The following is an 8,634-nucleotide window of genomic DNA, read 5'->3' on the forward strand; positions in this document are numbered from 1 at the left end:
TAGCCTGTCAGTGTTAAAAGGAACTCTGACCACAGAATCCCTTTCCACCACCATGGGCTAGTGGTTAGAGTTTTGGTCTAACAATCAAAAAGTCGTTGGTTCAAATCCCAGTGTGGGCTGATGTGTGTGTGTTTTTTTTTTTATCCCCAAAAATTCAATTAAGGTAGATTAAACTTTTTTTTTAAGAATAAACAGGGGAAATAAATGGCAAAATAGCAATATGGGGGGCTGTTTGTTTTGATTTTGGTATTTTTAAAGAGTAATTAAATAGTGCAGTTGGAGGCTTATTCCATTCTCAGCCCATATTTGAAAAATGCCCAAAAGGGGGCGGGGCTTGTGGAGTCAGACTGAGCAGCAGAGGTGTGGCTTAGACCTGGGTACCTTGTAAACTCTGTTCCCTCTAAGCTGCGCATGTGCGCAATTGCCAACCCCCAACACTCGCAGGCGGAACTTGAAGCCAACCCGGAAGTAACAAAACGTTGCAGTACCGGCACTGACCAGAGAGGCTGGTGCTTAGAGTGAACAATTTCCCATTGACTCCCATTTTAAAATCCTCATTTTCAGCCCTCTAGGAAACCCCTTTAATGCCTGGTGCTTAAAGTTTTTATTTCATCAATAGCTGCAAATTTGATCCATGACAACTCTGAGGGGAGTGAATTTTTTTCTAAGTTTGTAATTTTTTTTTAAAACGGCATTTATTTTCGCTTAATGAGGAGGCGCGGCCTTTGATTGACAAGTGACGATCGCGGTGGATTCTGGGAGCATGCTCCGGTGTTTAGCTGGTCTGCTACAGATTTAGCGTTAGCATGAGCGCTAGATTTTGGTTTTTGTCCTGCTGCCGTGATGTAAACTGTTCTAATAGGATCTCTGGGAGTCATCTGGTGTCTTTTCTCCGGTAAGTACTAAAAGAATAACTTTATATTTGCCGGAAATAAATCATTAATGTATATTATGATTATTTATTTTAGTTCCAGTAATTCGATTTTTTAAAATTCTCAGTAACATTAATATCTATTATGTTTAGAGTTTAAAAAAGGACGTTTTCTCTGTATTTGTACTGATGGTTATTTTATTTAATCAAAAAGTTATAACATATAAGGACATGATTCAGATCTGTTACAGTAACACCAGAATCTCTTCATGTGAAGTTCAAATGAGTAGACAGACAACTTTCAGTTAAAAAACATATAATTACTTTTTTTTTTAAACAAATGTGTACATATTATATTTATCTTTGTCTTGTGATTTTAATGTATATTAAATGTTATTTTTTTTTAATTGTATCTAATGTTTGTCTTGTATGTTCCTCTTCAGGTCTGCTGGTGGTGAGCGGATTTATAATCCAAAATAATCCAGCATTTACATTTAAAGGCAGTAAAATTCTAATTTTAACGTATGAAGATGACTCCTGCTGATGTGATTCAATAAAAATCATGTTTAACATATCTGAGTGACCAGTCTCTTCTGTTTATTCACTGTTTTAGCATATAGGTCAGACAAAAGGAAATGTGGGTCAAAGTCAGATCTGTACAAAATTTATTTTTGAAACAGATGAAATGATTCAAAACATTACAAACATTAATCATTAAAAATTCAGAATTGGTTTTTCCTTTATTCAAAGTAAGGACCTCTTTACACATGTCATGGTTAGAAAGCATCATCTATGATAAAACTGTCTGTTTTTATACATTTAAAGAACCAAATAAATGATCCTAAAGAGTACATTTCTATCTACTGAAAACAAATTCAGTAAGAAATTAAAGAGAATAAAAGTTTATTGGTGGGATGAAGAGTGAGCAGCCGCTGGACGTTCTCTCCGATCCCCATGACAGCTGCAGACTCCAGACGTCGCCCGTTCACGTCCTCCACAGTGATGAGAGAACCAGGAGCTGCTCTTCCTTGTAGAATTAAAAATAAAAGATGTCCACCACCACCGTCCGCCTCAGCTGAACCAGGTGATGTGGGTCCTCGTCGAGCTCACGTCACTGTGGTGGTTTTGTTGAACTGTCCTTCTGGTGCCAAATGGAAATGACGTCGCCATTAATCCAAACTGTAATTGTAAGGAAAAGAAAATAGATTTTACTCAAAAATAATTGTACATGTGCTGTTTCTGTAAAGATGAGCTAAACACACAAAATAAAATATTTCATCTTGTTTATGCTCAAAATCCATGTGAATATCTTTAAACCAAAGAAAATTAGTTTATCTTTGAAAGAACATGACAGTATTTAGTTGGATTGTCAGCAGCATCAGTCTGTTTAACCTCTTCAGACCTGATGTTCATCACATTCTGACTGATATTAGTTCATTCTGCTTCACTGTGACTGTGTTTAGAGGATCCACTTAAATATTAGCTCCAGCTTTAAGAAGTTGACATGATTAAGAAGTAAAAAGAAATGCTCCTCATATTGTAATCACAGCATCATGTGATCATATATCAACAATTTGATTTAACACTAGAGAAAAACTACGTTTTACACAATCATATTACTGTTGTGGTGTATTTTTGATGTGTATATAAAGATTACAGTAATTTAAGACTAAATAACTCTTATTGAATAACATATCTTAGGACCACATAGATACCATGATCAAACAAGTGGATGTTCAGTTCGTACTAAACTCGTACCACAGGAAAATATGTTTTCATTGTTGTCTAAAAGTGACTTCCACCGCTTTACAGATTGTGTGTAAAACACCAAGTACTCACCTGTAAAGATTCATGATGTAAATAATCCACCGCGGTGCTGTTTTGCTGGAGAATTGAAGCTGTTAGCTGTTAGCATTGAGGAGCCGCAGACGGCAGAGCTGTGGGCGTGAACTAAAACAAACCGAAGGAAAAGCGGGTGAACTCGGTCCCGCCCCTTTTCCCCATATTTGGAACGTCCGTGTGAGGCGGAATTAACTCCGGCCAATATGGCTGCGGCCATGAGCTGAATATTCAGGCTTCATTTCAGGGACTGTGGAAGTCAATGGGTGACGTCAGAGATGATGCGTCTAATTATATATTAAGTCTATGGCAATTGCGCACTGCTCCCACGCCCATTGCGCACAGCAAATCTATTCTGCGCACCAGTGTTAATTTCGTTGACGAAAAATTTTCGTCATCGTCTTCGTCAATGACACTATTTACCCAACGAAAACGAAACGAAAACTAAAGAAAAACTCCCGCCCAGACACAAAAACTTTAACTAAATTGACAGACTTTTTCGAAGCGTAAATGCTCTTCGAAGACGACATCCAATCATAGTGACTGCTGGTGGAGGAGGGCGGGAGCAAATGCAGAGCGATCCAATCAGAACACAGAGCCCTGCAGCCCGCCCGGGAAGACGCTAATTCAATGAACTTTGTCTGTGATTTAGGAGAAAAATGTCTACTCCAGGTAGAAAAATAAAATTACATATATGGACACATTTTACATTTAACACGACCTTCAACAAGACGTTGTGTGGAGTGACCATCACAGGCAAAAACACCAGAAAACCTGAAGCGACGTTTGCAGACAAGCCAGCCTGAAATCCAGCAAAGGTAAACATACAAACACGATTATTTCAAGCATATTGGACTGAATCCTAATTCTCCCCGACCCTTCAAACTGTTGTGGCATTTTAAAGAGTAGAATTATCTGACATAGTTGTTTTAAGGGGTTACTCTAGCCAAGCTAACTAGCGCCAGTACTGTGGAGAAGCGTTTTTCTTCACGCGGGTGAAGCTCTGAAGCTCAGAGGTTTACATTTAAATGTAAGTCTGGCTTTATTGTTTTAGCATGACGTTTGTAAAGTTATAAATCGATGCTGTTGAGTATTTCTGAGCGCTAGCAGCCCCGCTGCTTCTTCAGATCAATCAGTCAACGGTTTAATCTCCAACTCCACCACGTCTTACATGACAACAGCGCCCTCTATTGGCCGGCGGTGGTATTACAGTTCATCACACATGCTGTTCAAGCACAAATAACATGCTCACAGGTTTCCTGGACAGCTTACTCCCCAATTAATGTTTTCATATGCATTTTTAAACTTGACTACCTCCTCAATACAAGTTTTTTTTTTTTTTTTTATGTTTGGACATTTATAATAAGACTGGTGTTACACATATTTACAAGTGACCAGCACAGAGTGTGATGGAATTTCATGTTTTGTCCACATGTATTACGTGCAGCCAGGATCCCATTGCTGCATTACTGGCACACATTTTAAGTATGTGCAAGGCTGGATTTATTTTTTGTTGGCCGCATGTATTTAAAATTAAACTTTTAAGTTAAAGTCCCATTAACTGTCACACTCCTAAATGTGGGAAATGTGTTCTCCACATTTGACCCATCCCCTGGTGGAGCCGTGAGCTGCAGAGACAGCAGCACTCAGGAAACATTTGCTTGTTTAACCTTTACCATAACTGTAATCCTAACCTTAACCCTTTACTCTGGGTCAGTGTGACTAAGAAAAAAGTCTAGCCGTGGCTGCAGATTTTTTTGAAAATTACGTTTGAATAGACACTTTCTTATTGGAAATGGGATAGAATTATAATTATTTATATGTATAGTATATAAATGTATATTTTTTTTCTTTTCCTTTTTTTTTTTCCTTTTAATGTGTTTTAAGTTGTTGAAGCTGAATTCGCAGAAATGACAAGTTTGGAAAGCAAAGTGAAGTAAAATGTTTTTTTTACAAATTAGTAAAATCTTTGTGTGTTATTCATATGATTATACTTAGTAAATTTAATTAAAATGCATTATCTTTATTCTATATTTTTGTCGACTAAATAACTTCTGTAATTTAGTCGACTAAATATCTACTGTAATTAAGTCGACTAAAATTTGACTAAAATAAATAGAATCAACATGACTAAATTGCGACTAAAACTAAACTCTATTTTAGTCAAAAGACTATGACTAAAACTAAATTAAAATCCTCTGTCAAAATTAACACTGCTGCGCACAACATAAAATTTATTCTGAACTTTAAATAAAATTATCATATAAGACATGCATTCTGTGTCACTTTAAATGTAATTCCGAGATTGACAGACAGTTGAAAACAGAGTGAACCCTCAGTGTTGCTAATGGTGGTCGAAGGAGCGCTCAGTGAGTTTCTGTGTTTGCTCAGACGCACAAAAAATTAGAGGGAACATTGATCAGGTGTAATGGGTAACCAATGTTTTTTGCTATGTAAAATTAGGAAAGGACAATAATCAACCGTACTCTGTACAGTTATGATTTATAGCTCAGCTTGCATACACAGAGTTGGTCTGGGTGTGTACCAAACACTTGACAAATGAAAATAAGTCTTTCCTCAGCTTCAGAATGATTCATCATGATGTCAGTGGCACGGTTTTCTTTTTAATACTGCAATGAAGGACGTCTCCCTGTGCACACAAACACACTTCCAGGGCCCAATGCCTCCTGCTTTAAGAGTAAATCAGGTCTGTTGTGAAGACCATTTTGCATCAGCACAGCAAACCCCAAACCTCCATATCTCCGAGCCACAGGGACACACAAACCCAGGCAGACATGTTGTCTCACCGCTCCTTCTGCCTTCCCCTTCTGATTGCAATTAGTGAATTATGCACTTGGACTCTGGCCAGCAATGCGGGATTAAATTATTCATAAATGTTAATAGGCGCTGTGCCTCTCTCTCTCCATCTGATTCCCACTCTCTCTCATTTCTCCAATCCTCCTCTTGGGGCTGCAGCTCATACAGCCCATTCCAGAGAGATAATATTGACCTTTTCATTGGGGCATGTTATTAGGAGCTGCTCTCTATTAAAACAAATGATGACATTGTCTGTAAAGCACAATACAATAAGTCATTTCAAAGGGATTACTTTGGCTCGCACACAGCGAGGGCAGGAGTAAACCCCACACCGCTCAGGGAAGTCAACGTGAAATGAACAATGATGAATGAAGTGAACACGCGCTGAAATGAAGGAAACACTGTCTCACACGCTGCACTCTACAAACAATGCAGCACAGCATTGCTGTGTGTTACATAAGCTTGAGTTTGATTGCAGTTCAGACATTTTTTTAAAGAGGCCAAAGCAGTCCTTCCTTAACCCTTTAACACCGGAGCTCCAGTGTTTATGTTCATTGATTTGCTGTAATTTTTTAATTGTTAGCACGATTAACGTAATTCCAGGAGATTCTGAAAGAGAAAAGCATCTCTCCTTCAGAATCTACTGGAATGACGTTGATCGTGCTAACAATTAAAAAATTACAGTATGTTAAAGATTTTGTATTAAGGTATTAAAACGTTAACAGTTTTAAAAGTTACTAAATAATGATTCTATCAGTAAAAAAAAGAAAAAAAAAGCTTTGTTTTTTTATACAACGCAACAACAGATTATATGAATTAATTGTATTAAAAATATTTACCAAGTTAGTAAATATATTCACGGTAATGTGTGAGGTGATTTGGGTTGGGCACTGAAGTTCAGTTCCGAGTAGGAACTGTTATGATTTAAGGGGTTCTACCAAAACCAAAAGAAACTGCTGCAAACGGTTCCGGATTTTGGTGCCTAGTTTCATTGAAGGTCTATTTGTCTTAGGACATGTCAATCCCTTCTACTCTGTTCAGTACTTTGTAGTTCTAGCCAATCCCTCTGCCTTTCCTGTGACAGGGGGCGGGCTCATTTAAGGCACCGCTAGAATGTCTGGCAGCATTCACAGCAGATCACATAGATCAGATCAAGTTTGACAGGTTGGGCATGTGATGTTTTCAGTGACCCAGCAAGAGTCCCGGACTTCAGCGGAGGACTGCTGGTTTGCGGCTCAGAGATTGGAAAGCAAGCCCTGATTTAACAGGAACAGTTAGCATGTCAAAAAACAACGACCCCTAAAATCTTTAACTTTTGACGCAGAGTTCTTAACCATGCATGAATATGTTGATTTGGGAATAAAAATGTGTTGATTTGGGAAGATGTAAACATCATTTTTTATTACTGAAGTACTAAAATTGGCACCGATTAGGAACCGAAACCGAAACCAAAGAACTGCTTTGGCACCGGAACCGCATAAAACCCAATCGGTGCCCAACCCTGCAGGTGACTGATGTTAACCCTGGAAGTTCCTCCCAAATATCAATCATTGAACAGCAAGATACATCAAGTAAGTAAGTGTCTATTTATAACTGGGCTTGTAAAGATTGTTTCATGTGGTACTTGCTCTTGTCTTTTATCTCTCTTAGCTTTAGAGGTTTTATCTTCTACGTTTTTAACCTGCAAAGCTTTGTCTTTTATGTTTTTAGCTTTTGAGGTATTTGTTTTTAAGCATGTAACTTGTGAAGCACCTTGTGACTGTTGTCTGTGAAAGGTGCAATATAAATAAAACTTGCATACTAGATACACCAAGTGTGGCAGAGCTCAGCAACTGCATGCCTGAAGTCTCTGGCACCTGAGACCAAACCATCTGAGATCCTGGAGAACAGGAAGCTGCTGACACACCAGCATTGGTTCATTGGGGAGAGACCATGCACAGACGAAATGCACTGTGCTGTCTCAGACACCGTGTTAATAGAACAATATGTTTGTAACCACTGTGTATCTCCCTGCTCACCTCTTACATATTTGAACCGGAGTCCATCCAAACCAGCTGTGTGGTTTGGAGCTGATAAATCTACAGTAAACAAGAACTGTCTTCTCATTCCATCAACTGTAGGAGAAGTGTCAAAAGGGAGCAACCATGTCTGGAGTAGCCCTGTTTGCTGACAAAAGAGCTAGCACTCGTGCAGCAGGGTGAACTGACTTCATCTGCTGTCAGTTTGCGTCCTCATTGCGTAGGTGGTAACGGAGCTGCATAATAAAAGCATAACCCCTTGGGACCTTTGCCTCTCGGCCAGCCACTTGCATCTAAGCTGGACTTGTATCACAATTGTCTGACAGATGTTCTTCTACCAGCAAAGTTATATGATCTGAAGCTGTTTCATACAACCACTTTTAATAATTTAATCTTGTTTTTAAGTGGCATACCACAGAATAATCATTAAAAATAAAATATGTCTGTTTTTCTTAAAGAGGGGATAATATATAAAAATCAGTTTTACACCTTGTTTCTCCAGGACAGTTTTTGGATACTGTTCAGACTGTCTGAAAAGCAGATTGCATACTGTCCCAACTTCTCCACACTGCAGATATATCCACAAACAGGCTCTGAGACACCGTAGTATCTGAGATCACATCATTTTATTTGCAAAATCTTAAACCAAATGGAATTACCCCTTGAAGAGTGACTGTGGATAGCGGTTTTTTTTCTCCCAAGATCCACATAAGGAATTTAGATAAGCTCAGAAGTCAATTTACACAGTAAACTCTAACCATACGTCATAAGTTATAGCTGGTATTTCACACCTGTGTGCCTTTTCCAACTGCTGTTAAAGCTCCGTATTGGCCAATCACACATGATGCAGGTAGTCAACAGCAAATAAAGCTGGGTTTCTGGAAAACCAGCAGGAGGCCGGCCCTGGAGGTCTTCAGTTTGATACCCTGCCGTAGACGGAGCTAACCCAAACACAATTTTCATCAAAGAGTGTCTTTAGCACTAGAATTCCTAAGCCTGCGCAAATTTGCGCAGGGAAGAGTTCCCCTCCCTTTAGTCTGAGAGCCCATTGTTGTGTCATGGTGGGTCACTGATGAGCCATTAACTTGC

General features: G+C 38.8%; 1 long non-coding RNA gene across 1 annotated transcript; it reads right to left on the reverse strand.

The window, feature by feature from the left end:
• Window positions 1-1,519: 1,519 nt before the first annotated feature.
• On the reverse strand, window positions 1,520-3,039 carry LOC112139066. The gene is made up of 2 exons (XR_002917902.2): window positions 2,711-3,039; window positions 1,520-2,050 (listed from the first exon to the last, which is right to left on the reverse strand). It is a non-coding gene; the product is annotated as an uncharacterized LOC112139066 (long non-coding RNA).
• Window positions 3,040-8,634: the final 5,595 nt, after the last annotated feature.

This window comes from Oryzias melastigma, linkage group LG20, assembly GCF_002922805.2.
Source record: "Oryzias melastigma strain HK-1 linkage group LG20, ASM292280v2, whole genome shotgun sequence".
Lineage (NCBI taxonomy): Eukaryota > Metazoa > Chordata > Actinopteri > Beloniformes > Adrianichthyidae > Oryzias > Oryzias melastigma.